This window comes from Triturus cristatus, chromosome 1_2 (genome assembly GCF_964204655.1).
Source record: "Triturus cristatus chromosome 1_2, aTriCri1.1, whole genome shotgun sequence".
NCBI lineage: Eukaryota > Metazoa > Chordata > Amphibia > Caudata > Salamandridae > Triturus > Triturus cristatus.
In genome coordinates this window covers 640171428-640186117 of record NC_140580.1, presented here as the reverse complement: position 1 = coordinate 640186117, position 14690 = coordinate 640171428, and the positions used below count along the sequence as shown (strand labels likewise).

Sequence of the window (14690 nt, the reverse complement as noted above, 5' to 3'; positions counted from 1 at the left end):
CCATGGGCAAGTTCTCATTTTCACTCTTTCCACTACTGCACTCCCTGGACTCAGACTCTGAGTACAGCAGCGGAAACATGGAAAGACCTGTTCCCTTGCAAACATCTGCACATCAAGGACCAGCACGTAACAAAGCCCACTGTCTGATACCACATTACAGGGACAAGCTTTGGTTGCCGAATTTAGTGAATCCCTCTCCATGCCATTGGGTCCTCAATGCTTGGCCTTTTTAGCCTCATGCTCTTACCACAGATGAGTTTGGCCTCCAGTGAAAATGGTTTGATCAGATGCACTCTTGTGGGGGAAGGCATGACAGTAGCATCAGTCTGCATTCAATGGAAGCTTCTACCCTAATTACTCTACTTTACCTACATCCAGTAACTCACTGCATCTGCTATCCTCCATTTGGGGAATAACATCTCATTAGGAGCAGGAATCTATGAAACTTTATCGATATGCGGCCATCTTTGATGTGACCATGCCCCACTTCCAGATCTCTATGTTAGACAAATGGTATACTGCAAGAATTTGTTTTACATGAAACGTGATCACTAATAAAGTTAACAGAATTATCAAAACACAAAAAGTAACTGTGTGTAAAAATGAGTCCTTTGTGTGAGGTCGGGCTGGAGACAGCCTTAGCTGTCTCACACAAGCTTAGACAAACTATACATACACAAGGTCAGACATTTGATCCATCTCAGCCACTGCCTGTTGTGTCATTCACTTGTTGATTACTCTTCACTGTTCAGCCAATGGTTACCTCTAATAGTCAGTCATGAGATATGGAATTCTTCATCTTCACTGGGATACAACCATTTCATTGGGAGATTAGTTGCATGAATCTGCATGGAGAGATGAGCTTCTTTTTCCTCCTGTATGGTTTGGGTGAAATATTGTTTTCTGTTTTATTTGGTATGCACCGTGGTACAACACCCAATTAGGAGCTGATGCATCTGTAGAAGTGGTATGGCTGCAAGCTCTGGCATTACATCACACTCTTGGTCGGAAATTGTGAACACTGTACCAACTCCATCTTGTTAAAAGTCATGTAAATTCCTTGCCACAGCACTAACCCACACATAAGCTTCAAGCAACTAATAATTAAAGGTATTTTGCAGAGCTAGCTGCGGATGGCATGGGAAGACCAGGGCGTGAGATATGATATTCTCGTTCTGGCATTTACAAGTATTTCTCAAGGGTGTATCTGCAGTGGGAAGAACACGCTGTTAAACAAATGTTATCAAATGTAGTAGAAAGGAGCTGGGACACATATAATCAATACATGACTGTTTATCTTGCCTACAAAATGAGCTATTGGGTAAATTTCCATCACTGAGTGAGGGTATATTTCTCTCTATGCTTACAGCTTTTTTTTTTTTTTTTGCACAGTGTTTGCCAGCCCTGAAGAAATCTGCCACAGAGAGTCTCCCAACCCGGACCTGGATCCCTTCCGTCACTCGCCCTGCTGGGCAGGATGATTCAATTCTCAGAGTTGATATTGATTGATTGGCAGGATTAATTCTTTAAACTTTGCCATGTCCTGCCATGTAACATACGATTCTACTAGAATCTTGTGGTCCCTCCGTTGTACCACCTGTGTGACCCACCCTTGGCACCCCTATATATTGGAACATCTCCTATCTCCTGGTGAGGTCCAAAACCAATCCCTGGACCTGCATGCATGCATACTTATAGACGATGCAAGCAGTTTTTGTAATTCTTGTCCTGAAGATGACCTGAAATCACACAGCTCAAAACGCCGTCAACAAAACTCAGCGTACCTACAGCCCCTGGCACATAACATGTCCCTGTAAATTAGCTTCCCCAGTTGTCTCATGTTATGTACCATTTTAAGGTCACGCCTTCTCTCAGTTTACTTTCACCATGTCAAGTGCCTCACATGTGCCGCTCATTTATTCGCAAGCACTATGTGTGCACTTTTCTGCTGGTTACACTTACAAGTAAAATTGACATTGCTGTTTGAAATGTATCCCTGTGCTCAATATTAAATACAGGCTGCAAGAGTCATCCTTGGTGTTTCTCTTATTTCTCTTAGTATACTTGAAATTTACTTTACTGTATATAATTGGTCCTTAGAATACTACCTGTTGAGACATTGTTATATGTTATTACAATTTTTGTCAGACATTTTGCCAGAGCTCCCAGGTCATTCAGCTGAATAAAACCTCACTCTCAAATAATAATCCTGTTATTACATTTTATTTATGATTCAGGTGTTGGCAGGTGAACCTCGCAGGCAGGACCACACCAATTCCCTTACCTTTGCAGAATAGGAGAGTGCCAAGTTTTATGACCATATCGTGATAGTGGAACTCTTTGGCAGGAGTATGCAACTGAAGTCACACAGTGTCTATTTAGAAAAGAAAATGCTTTTCCTCTACTTCATCAATGTGACTTAATGGGGGGCAGATGCTTTCATTATTTGGAAATTAGGCCAAAGGGCAATACTGAATTGTTGAGTGCCCATATGTATTTTTGTATTTTATAGAGATAAAAATGATTTGTTTCAGTACTTGACACTGCCCCTTCTTGGTTGGGCAACATTGAAAAGCCGCACCCTTTGCAATGAAAGGCGAAGTGATGAAACTTTGAGTTAAAGTCGAGGAAACAGGAAAATGTTAATAGGAAACAATGAGATGATAAAATGTGCAATTTTGGTAAATAATGAAAGTCAGAAAGAACTCTAAAAACCACATTCCCTAGATTAAGGTTTTTCGATATTAAGGAGGGAAACCTCCTCCTCCTTAGTTGCAAAGTTTTTCAAAGCCAAATTGAGCACATTAAGCCAGCAGACAATTCCAAACAATGCTGAATCTAGACATGGATGGCTCAAAGTCACAGGCAATTGGAGCTCCCGCTTAAACTGTTTCAACCTCAGACTTGTGGAAATGTTGGGAAAGGATTGAAGAATCAGTTTAATTAAATCCCAAGCTGCTGTAGGTCTTCAGGGCTTGTTCCATCAAATCTTACACTCTTTGTTTGGAGTGCCTGGGATAAACCTCACCCTCCGGTTTATGGGCAATCTCATCTTCTCAGCCTGGTATAATTTCTGGATTCTGCTGAATACAGCAATGGAAATACCCCTTGGATTTTGTCAAAGTACCAACATGAGACAGAAAGCTAGTTGGGCTGCAACCACTTCGCAACCCACTGAGCAGTAAATATTCCAGCATATTGTCTGTTTAACTTGAGATCAAACCCACACTATAAATTTTTCTAAGCTAAACTCGGCACCAAAAGAAAACGCTAAGTGGAGTTTCCAAGCTAGTTCACACTAACTTACACGTATCAAGTATATAAGTTATTGCTAAATATAATAGCTTAGTAAGTAAGTACATTTATTATGTATGAATAAATAAATATGTACATGAAATACACATAAAATATTATTGTGTTACAATTTGATTAAAACAACTTTGAATTAAACACTTTAGAATCAAATATTTCCTAAATTGTATTACATCCGTTAATATTTAAAATGAATTAACGAACAATCATCTTGTATATAATTCATGGCAAAAGTTTGGATTGGCTCAACGTCTCCGCGTCATCACCCAAGTTGTTGTTGCCATATAAGGATTAATTCCAGCTGGTTGCATAAAATAGGATGCTTTTATAGCTTAAAATTGCCCTCAAGCATGCTGTGATTCTGGACAAATCACTTAATCTCCCCGTGCCTAAGAATGAACGTGTCCGTCTGTAATGCAACTGTTGCTCATCTAAAGCGCTTTCTGGTCTAGTTTGCGATATTTAAAACTGCAAAAAAAAGATACATAAGTGACTAAAGGCAAGAACAGACACTCCGAGGTCATGTTGGCACAACGAATGCAAAGATATTCCTAATAGTTTAATAGCTTAGTCTACTATTTTTGTCTCTGCTGGATTGAAGGCTGATATGGCCCCAGCAACTGAAGGCAGGATGTACTTCCCCTTAGCCTTCAGGGAATGGGGGTGAAATATCTCATCTCAATGTCCTGGCATGAAGCTCCTCTCTAAGCCATCTCACAATGTTTCTAGCTTGTAGAACATTCTTTGGTTGATATTGAATCTTTCAGAATAAATAATTGGGAGACAGTACCCTGATGCTTTTTTACTTATTTTTATTCTATGAAACTGTGTTCTTTGATTTATATTTTGTTTTAAAAAGAGAAATTACATTATCAGCTTCCATCTAACTTTGTTCACAACAACAAATTTAGAACATAGAATGTAGCTCAGGTTAATTACTGTGGATATATTTGAGCAGACATGGTTATGACACTGAAAGGAAAAGTGACTTTAAACAAATGTGCATTCTGGATTTTTCATTTATACATAAATGATTAACAGATAAAATGTCAGCAGGAGGATACCTACAGGAGAAAAATATGATAATTACCTCAAGCCCTAAACTTCCAATAGCTTTAGGTGCATAAGATCCCATTATGTGAAAGTAACTGTGGGGTGTGCCTCTAGGTATACTCCCATAGAGAACAATATGAAAAATGCAGTCAAAGTGTGCCTTTTGTAGCCTATTTTAACATAAGTGTACTAGAGAACCATGGTTTTTAAGAAGGCTCTTGTGTCGAGATGCCTACAGCTAAGCTAGTACTCACTATCAGAACTCTGGAAACAATGCCTCAGACCCACCTTAGACGAGCATCCTACCTCTGCCTATGTCAAATATGCTAATTGGATTACATCCTCTCTGGATCAGATCATCCCCCAATGAGTGATTACCAAACAAGCCAAGGAAAAAATGTCTCCTTGGTACACTCCTAAGCTGCATGAACTTAAACAACACTGTAAACGAGCAGAGAGAATCCGGAGAAAGTATTATGGGAAAGTAAGCAAGCAGAGGTTCAGACGTACCATTAAAACCTACAAAACAGAAATTGAAAAAGCTCAAGCATTGTACTTTGAAGAAAAAATCACTCTGGCAAACAACTTACCATGGGAAATTTTACACATTGCCAAAACTTTACTTATCTCCCCGTCCACCTCTATTAATCCTACACCGCAACCCGGACTGTGTTACGATCTAGCCAACTTTTTTACAAGAAAATTCAAGATATCTAGGGCCTATTTCATGCTCACCCCACCTCATCACCTCTGTGCAATAATGCTCATCTGCCTCCTTCTAGCTTAGAATTAATGGAATTTCCCGAAATTGATTCTCACAAGCTGACAGAGATCTTCCAACAAATTAAATCCGGCTATGAGATACTCCTTGCCATGCGTAAAGTGATAAATCTGTCTCTCACCTCAGGTGACGTCCCTGTGTCCAGGAAACTTGCTATGGTCAAAGCATTACTGAAAAAAAAACTTGGACCCCTGGAGTTGGGGAACTATCGGCCCATTTCTCTCCTTCCTTTTATTAGCAAAATAGAGGAAAGATATATGTTAACCTGAGTATTTCCGATCATTTAGAGAGTCACAATCTACTCCACCCTACCGGGATAGAGTTTAGACCCCGTTTTGGTACAGAGACTGCCCTCTTAGCAGTGGTTGAAGAATCCAAGAGATTACTCAACCAGGGAGGATTGGACGCCATCATCCTGCTCGATCGGAGCTCCGCGTTCGACACCGTAAATCACAACATACTTGTGCAATGACTGATGAACATTGGACTATCAGGAACTGCCCTCTTAGGGCTTTTCAGGTCTTCGAAGACAGTGCTCTTTCTGACCATCTCACACTCAAGTGTGGAGTACCTCAGAGTTCTTCCCTGAGCCCCATGCTGTTCAATGTTTATATGAGACCTTTGGCAGGCATCTTTACTCTATTTGGAATCTCGACAGTCACCTATGCTGATTGACACCCAATTAATTTTCTCTTTCAATCATGTTTTCAGAGTTCTGGCCACCTAGCGATCATCTATTGCATTAGGAGGGAGAGAATGGGAAGACAATCCTTCTCGTATAGAGCAGCTTCACTTTGGAATGCCCTCTACTCTTCTCTCCGCTCTGAAAACTGGCTGCTTCGCTTCAGGAAGAGACACAAGACCTGGCTTTTTATAAACCTATCCCAGTTATAGGATCCCCCTTGTAAAGTATTATGTGCAGTACTATCAGCGCTGGGATGCCTATGGGTAGCCATGCACTCTATAAGTGCTTATAACACAACATATAACATAACATCATTGGGTTGAACCTTGTATGGTCAGCTTCACTTCACTTCATTGACTGATAGAGACTCTGGGAATGACATCAACCTGAATTACTTGCCCGTGGGTCTATGCTATGTCTTGGGGGAACACTGTAGCATCCACATTCCCAGCCTGCTATGTCCCTGAATGCTACACAAATTACATCCTAATTTTTTCTTTTGGACAGGCACATTGAAAAACTGTAATTAACCATGGCAAGTCATTTTACTTTTAACTGTTATCCCCCCATCAGGAAAAATGAAAGGGCCACACACCCAACAAAGTCTTTTGTCTCCCGCCAATGTACTCAACTGTCACTATAGGAACAGTGGCCGTATCGGGAGGGTTAGCGAGCTGGGAGGTGGCACCTTATTGGACTTACCTTGGGGCTCCAGAGTTATACAATATGGAAAAAGAGAGATGATAAGGTGAGAAAATTGGTCTCCATGATTTAGGAAGCAATACACAAAGGAAGAAGCAGTGTGGTGCTAAGCCTGTTAACGGTAGAAGCTACATCAGTGAACAATGGCTATACAGCCAATGCCCAAGACAGGAGGAAACAGATTTTAAGCCACAGCCAATAGTCTATTGACTGAATTTCTGAGTAGGGGGAACCCTCCACCCTCAGACCATATAAAAAAGGCAATCAAGTTGCTGGCCAGACGAGGATCTCCCTGAACTGGCCTTTGTCTTATTACAGGAATAATGGAGTCCTTGAAGTGTCCAAATCCACTTAGGATAGACAACCCATAGTGGAGAAAACGATCTCATCCAAGGAAAGGGGAAGCCCTACCAAATAGACTTTGCCTTGAAATAAAAGGTAGGACGAAATATCTTTCCTACTGGAAAGGAATGAATCAAAGGACCCTATGCAGAAAGACTGAACATTGTATTGATAGATTTTTAGAAAGAGATCTTCAAAACTTCAAGTGCATATCTCTTTTGGTTGGAAACTGGAAATAAAAATGCTCCCTTTGCTCATATTCGGTTGCCTGATATCTACTTATTAGAAAGAGAGGTTTTAGAATTCTACAAACCTTATCAAATATTCCAGCATGGTCAACAAGCGCTTACCTTCCCTATATGTGTTGAAGGTTTTTCTGCTCTAAAATAATTTCAGGAATATGTCAACCTATTTGTCTACATTTCATATCTCTAAATTTGTCTCCATCCTACCAGTTTCTGGTAGGATCACAACCACAAATTATGCCTGAGAATCTCTGTAGGGGTGGCAGGGTAAAAATAAAAGAAATCGCAATCTTGTCATTTCAGGCAGAATCGTAGAGCTGGACAGATTTTATAGGCTCGAACAGCAGTGCTGCCTCTCAAATTATGGAGAATTTAAGGTTAGGACAGCAAACAAATTACAGATTTGGGTTTAAACTGCAGTTGTAATAATTACTGAAAGATCTGCTAAATGAGCAAAAGCAAGCACATTGTTCACAAATATCAGTTCGCCAGCTTATGAAAATATGCACATTTTGCTTTCAAACACCCATTTTTCATTTCAGAAAATAATACTGTATATAGTCTAGGAATATTATTTTGTCACGTTTGAGCACGATCATGCTAAGGATGACCCGATTATGTTATGAATAGCTGCGAAAATCCCATGGGCAGATCTCTTACACTTGCCTTCGCATGTAGTCACGCACCTATATATGCACACATGCATTCACCTACATGTAAGCATACATTCACACATTCTCTCTCTTTTTCTGTCTCTCTCTCTCTCTCTCTCTCACACACATACAATGTGATTGGCATGGAGGGCCTGATTAGGGCCATCCTATCACACTGTCATGTGATGCCAGATCTGCAGTTGGTGAAGGAGCAGTGATGTGAAACACTCCATTACAGAGCCAAATGTCCTTTCTAATTTCCCCAGGATGAGCAAGATCGAATATGGAAGATAGATACACTTAAAAATGAAAAGTGGTGGCATTCTGCTTCCACTCCTTGACAGCTGACATTCTGCCTTAATTTGAATCCACGTATTTAGTGGTAGGCAACAGATTGTCCTGGCTAACATGATTGTATTGATGTGGTATTATGTCATGCCACACTCTGCACTAGAATAGCCAATGGACCAAAGATGCAGGAAACCTCAAGCGTGGTATCTTACAGAAGTTAAGCTGAGAGTCTACTGAAACACCAAGTTCACTGCATAATGGGACAAGTTGGAGTGCATGTCGGCACCAACATTTTTCACCTTCTCAGACAGTGGCAAAACGATAATGTAAAGGTGTGGTGGGTGTTGACTACCATTTCAGTGTTTTCAGCTTCTAACCTAGACCTAGTTTTAGTTCTCCTAAGGACAACTGGCTACTGCCTCAAGTTTGTTCAGGAATGGTAGCACCTTTGACTAACCTTATTAAGAGAAATAGGCCAGAACAGTAGTTCTTAAATTTTCTATATCCAATAAATCTTCTGTATTACCCCAGTCCTCTGAAACCCAAATATGAGTTACCTGTACAGGGAACAGAATGACCTAATCAAGCAAGTAAAGGGGTGGTCTTCAGTCAATTAGGCCTTGATGATATAGAAGACCACATTTTGTTCTTCATTTGAAAACAGAAATTGTCCCCCCTAGAAGGAATGTCAGCTTCTGCCCTTCTAATGGGAAGACAATGCTGAAATCTATTTGGTGGGCTCTGGTCCGCTAAACACCTGAAATGGTGGCAAAACACTTCCAGTGCTGACAGACCCCAAGTGCTGATAGCCTTTTGCAAGTTGGAAACAATGATTATTAGAACCTTATCCTTCTTTAGGATTGACTCCTCTGGCCACCATTTACTATTTCCTCTATGTAAAGTGTAGCTGTTTTCTTTGAGGGTTTACACTCCACCCGCACTATCATTCTATGGATTTGGTCTGTCACTTCCTCAATTTAAGACAACTCTTCGCTGAGCGTTGTTTTACTTTGGGGCAAACTTTTCAGCTTCCAAGGACCCTCAGCGTAAAAGGAAGGTGAGGTGCTGGCTTGTTTTGTGGTCTCTGCTGGTTTCAAAATTTTACCTCTGGGATGGTTGGTATTATTGTAGTGTTTTCAAAATATGCAAAATGTAAAAATATTGTGAAAAAATTATTCTTGATAATCATTGTTTTTATTGATGCATAGAATCATAATGATGAATTTATGATATTGCACTTGAAACAAATTACCTAGGTCACTTTGGAGTGTAAATAATGCTATGAATAGTTAGTTATGCCACATTTTTGTGTAGTACACCAGCATTTTTAAAATAGATGTAGTTTCTGGTGTTCTACTCAACTTGCTCCTGTCCATTGCTCCTCCCAATCAGGGTATAACTGCAAAGCCATCTCTCCCCTGCAATACAGTTGGATTGGAGAAACCTAAGTGTGCATGTGTGGCTGCCCGACCTACAACGGCCACCCAAACACACATGTGCACTTAGAAGTTCACCAACCAGTCCTTCTCCCACTCCCCTGGCCCTGGCCCTGTTCCTCCCATCACAGGCTGGCTGAGTCAGCAGCTGAAAAATAAAAAAATGATAAAATATTGTTTTATTTTTCAGCTGCTGGCTGAGAGCCAGTGGGGCGCCGCTCCACTGCCATTGCAGAGGAGCCTCCCCTGGGACCCTAACATTGATCATTCCATGCTGAGTTTGCAGAACCTCTTAATAGCTTTTGTGATTTTTCTATAACATTTTTGGGTTTTTGTTTTTTGTGGGATGTTTCTTTCACTGTTTGGGTGATTTGACCTTTTCCTCCAAGAATCTGTTCATTTTACTTTAGACTTTCTATTGGGATTCTGTCAGTACTCTTTATGGGGCATATTATCAAGAACGGCTTTAAAATTATCGCCTCTTTAGCAGCAGGAAACTGCCGCTAAAGCGGCGATAATGGGCTTGATAATATGCCCTTGAGAATTCCAATAGGAGCCCATGTTCACACCAGAACATGGATTTCTATTGGAATTATCAAGGGCATATTATCAAGCCCATTATTGTTGCTTTAGCAGCAGTTTCCTGCCGCCAAAGTGGCGATAATTTTAACGCTGTTCTGGATAATATGCCCCTATGAGTTTTACTTAGGTTCTGCTTGACTTCAGATTATTAGGTTTATGAATTTTAGTACTTCTGTCATTGGGCCTTCATGGCATTTCATGTGTTTTTCCCTGTACCACATTTTGAATATTCACTTTTTGTCCTATTTTTGCTCTATAACTCAGTTCTTTAAGTTTTCAAGAGTGTAGTTGGTTTAACTCTGCTAAGTTGTGTGTTCCTAATGAGTATTTAAGTCACTAATAACTAGATCAATTGGATACACTAGAGCTGAATTATTTTGGTAAAAATCAGGGTGATCAAATACTGGGGTTCTGGATAGTATCAATTTTTGTTGTTGTTTCGAGAATGTTTTAATGTTCATTGAACCATTTTCAGATACCACCTAGAGTAGCACTTGCAGTTTCTGTACTGAGGGAAGCCTCAAATGTGAGGCAAATTTCCTTTTGGAAATATGTCCAGTTGTTTGTGAACATGCACAGAAGCAAGGGTGGGGACTACTTTTAGTGCTTGGATAGCACAGCGGGTTCCAGTAAAAGGAAAACAACCTAACATTTCACTCAAGTATTTGGAAATAACATGCATGGAATTCTGAAGAAGGAAAAAGCAAACGAAAAACAAACCAAAACAAATAATACAACAATTTAATCTAGGTTTTTAAGGGACCTTAATATTCTAGGAGGATATAGTAAGTTGTCAGCTTCTCACCTTCACAGCTAATTGTGCAATTTCTTGTGTTGCCTAAGTTTCTTTTGGTACTCATATTTATAACATCAGGTCTCCCTTTCCATGAATCTCGCTCCAAGTATTTGCTGTGTCTCTCCAATATATTAGATGTACTCCTCAAAAATGTTCTTCATATTTAGCAATTAAATCAGAAGTACTGTAATCAGTTCATAATGCTAATTCATTTTCTAAGCAATCAGCTATGACAAGGCCAAAGAACCAGCATGGGGCAGTTTATTTGATTAAACCATTTTCATATTGGTGCTTGCAAAATTTCCAAACAGTATTAATAAATAAAGTTTCAAATTTTAAATATATGGTTAGTCATGAAGGCACTGGTCTGAATATCACGAGTGGTATTGGATTCTAACATGTTTCATGCGATTCCTGAACACACACTTTCTAGTGCTGCGTATAGTTGGTAGGGTATGTTGACTCTGGGTGCTGTACACAATACTTCTTGCATCCACCCTGGTGGGATGGCTTCTGCTGGTCCTGGCAAGGCTCAGGTGTGCAAGGGTTGCATGGTTTCACTGGAAAGTAATGGTATGTGGTTAATGCATATGAAATCTTATTAAATGTTCAGTTTGCATAGAATTTGCTGTAAACAGTGAGCATAGCACTCCTGTTGGGTGAGTTAAGGCAGAACCCTTACAGTTCCACCTAGTTATTATTACGAATTATATGTAAAAATGATTTTAAAAAATTCATTGTACTGGGAGCGCTCCAGTTGGCAAAATTCTATTTGCATGGAGCACTGAAAATCCATACCTGGTACCTGATAGATAATTAAACAAACACAAGTGCTTTCGCATGAACTTAACCATGTACTAATTCACATTATTATTTTGTTTCGTATTGTGTATCATAGCACATAGAGCTCAATGTGGGAAAGGTCTAATTCAAAAATCTATAATCATTATAATTTACATTTAGAAAACTGCAGCACAGGTTGATAATGTGACAAACGTGGGATAACAAAGGATTAGTCTATGAAATAGGTGATTAACAGTTTATCAGCATGACAGTTGTGCATCTTCCATACCTGGCTCAGGATACTTTGGTGCCTGGTCCTGGCACTGCTGAACTACCCTGTCCTGACACTGTTGAACTGGTGTACAGGCTGAAATTAATAGTAAGAAAAATTTGTAAAATGAGGTGAAAATAAAATAGGTCATCTCTGTATTTTTCCCAAAAACTTTAAAAGCTCTTGAATGTTTCAGCATTTATGGACTTCATTACATGGTCCTCTTTATCAGGGGCATTGACAACCACAGGGACAGAGTTATGGGGGAATTTAACCCGTTCCCTGCTCATGACGGAACAACTCCGTCATGAGCCACGGGCGCCGTGTGCTCATGACAGAGTGGTTCCGTCATGCTGCGGCCGTTGGCGGCCGCTCCGCCCACGCGGCACTGATTCCCCGCCTGTGCGGGCGATCAATGCAAGTGGGCGGAGTCATGACAGAAATACGCCGTCATGAGCACAGCTCGCCCGTGACTCATGACGGCGTGGTTCCGTCATGAGCATGGCGGCGCCGCGCTGACCCCAAACCCCCCCAGCGCCGCGGCGGAATTTGTGCCGCGGCGAAGGGGTTAAATCGACAGTCTGAGGTTCTCCTTAGGAATGACAAATTATCAGAGCAATCACCAATTCTGGGTTCTGTTCCCCCAGTAATTACCCATTTTCTTAAAGAGCCTATGAAATATAAAACACAGTAATACAGAGAATTAAATTGATGACTTCACAGAGCAAAAAACTGACTGGTAAAGCCATAATTTACCCAATTGATATTTTACCACCCACTAGAGAACACAAGGTAGTACCTGCATTGTTGCTACACAATGCATACGCCAAACCTGATATCCTAGAGATTTGGATATCACAAGTAATATATTAACGAAAAGGCAATTTTATGATGAATTTTACAAATGTAAATTGTGGTTAGATCTAAAGGCAAGAAGACCAGTACATCATTTGTAAACTCTGAAAGATGGGTGTACTTTACTGGTTAACATTTTTGGATTCATGGATGATTGTGGATTTTTATGGCTCAATATGATGTTGGGGCTCCATTTAGTCTTTCCCTTTGCACAGGATGGAAGGAAGATGGCTCACTGGGTATGTGCTTAAGTATTGGATAGCATGCAAATGGTTTGAAACATCTGTCTTTAAAACATCAAACAAAACAAACTAGCTTCAGGGATTTGGTCTTGAAAAGCAAAAAATGAGTGTTTAGCAGACCACTATTCTATGGTCACCTGTCTGTCACTGCAATGTCCCTCAAAGTGTTCCCAAAGGGTTGATGGCAGAATTTTCTGCGAAATTTCCCAACTGATACTGCAGATCCCTATCAGTTTGGTGGCCCTATTGTGAAACTGAAAATAGCCCCACAAATAGTTTCAGACTGATTGTAAAATGCATATACAGTTAACAATTTCAAACATTTTTTCTAACCAAATGTTTTTGTCTAGATAAAGCAAATTCAAGGTTCCAAAATATTTACCTACATTCTGAATATAGATGTTAATTTTGATTGCCTCGTCTTCCAGCTTGCAGTTTCCATGATTGGTGTAACACAATATATGGTTCATAGTCTATCCCTGTTGTATCTCAATACACACTACATTGTCCAAAGGTCTGTGTTTGCTCTCACCCAATGCTTAATTCCCACATATTATTGAGCTTCATTGCTGATTTATCTTACATCCCTCCTTCTGGGAGGCCCCTCTCTCGATTTTCCATTATTTCAATGAGAACAAACACCCTTTTAGAACTACAGTGCCCAGCTCCACAAGTCTCATCACACAGTCCTTTATGTACAGCTTCACCTGCAGTTGTATATGTTTATCTTTCTGCTATATCAGTACATTCCGATGTACATCTGTAGAGAAACATCTACACAGTCTTTCAGTGCATCAGCATATTTCATGCAATGCCTACCTACATCACTGATGTGGTGTCATTGAAGAACATAGCTAATTAGTGCAGCAAAACATAGGTATTGTTTAGCACTCTCCTCTGAATCAAATATATGTAATTAAGAAAGTGCTGTAGCTTGTCATCACTTACGTTCCTGACAGCGTTCTGGCTGACATGGCTCTGGGCATTGGGGCTTTTGCTGGTGCTGCTGGTGGTGTCCTGCGCCTTTGGCAGACATGGTTCTTTCAGGCTGTGTGGGGCACGATCTGCTCTCTAAGGAAAACTGGAATAGTAATTCTATGGTCTGTGCTTGCTCTATCTCAAAAAGGTGATTATATACCCGAAGCAGAACCCCACCCATGAGCAATAGGGCAGTATTCATGAAACTGACTCAGTCCTGATGTGGTAAGACGAATAATGAGCATGGAATAAATGAGACACTTCTAAATGTTGGTATCCTTTTCCAGCATGTAGGGCATTTCCCTGTGTAGCATTCCATGCCACACCTTGAAAATAAAAATGTACAACGTGCTGCACAGTTTAGGATTAGGAAATTATATATTGTCACATATAGTCTGCATGATTTCTGTACGAAAGGAGGGTGTACCGAAATATTTCATTTCCTGGTTGACTTGACCCAAACTCCAGTTCTTTGGTGACAAGCAATAAGGTTCTCTAAGTGGAAAACTTGGCCATGGATTTAGTTTTATCACAGAAATTTAGAATTCCTGAGAAATCTCTGTGGGACAGAAAACCAGGCATATGTGAAGTTCTATTGATAGGTGACTTGCATATTCTCAATATATTTTTCAAAGGCATCTGAGCTTGATCCTGTGCAAATCTAGAGAAGTAATAAAAAGAGA

General features: G+C 40.2%; 1 long non-coding RNA gene across 1 annotated transcript; it reads right to left on the bottom strand.

The window, feature by feature from the left end:
* Positions 1–11212: 11212 nt before the first annotated feature.
* Positions 11213–14116, bottom strand: LOC146867763 (uncharacterized). The gene is made up of 3 exons (XR_014966135.1): positions 13978–14116; positions 11951–12028; positions 11213–11438 (listed from the first exon to the last, which is right to left on the bottom strand). It is a non-coding gene; the product is annotated as an uncharacterized LOC146867763 (long non-coding RNA).
* Positions 14117–14690: the final 574 nt, after the last annotated feature.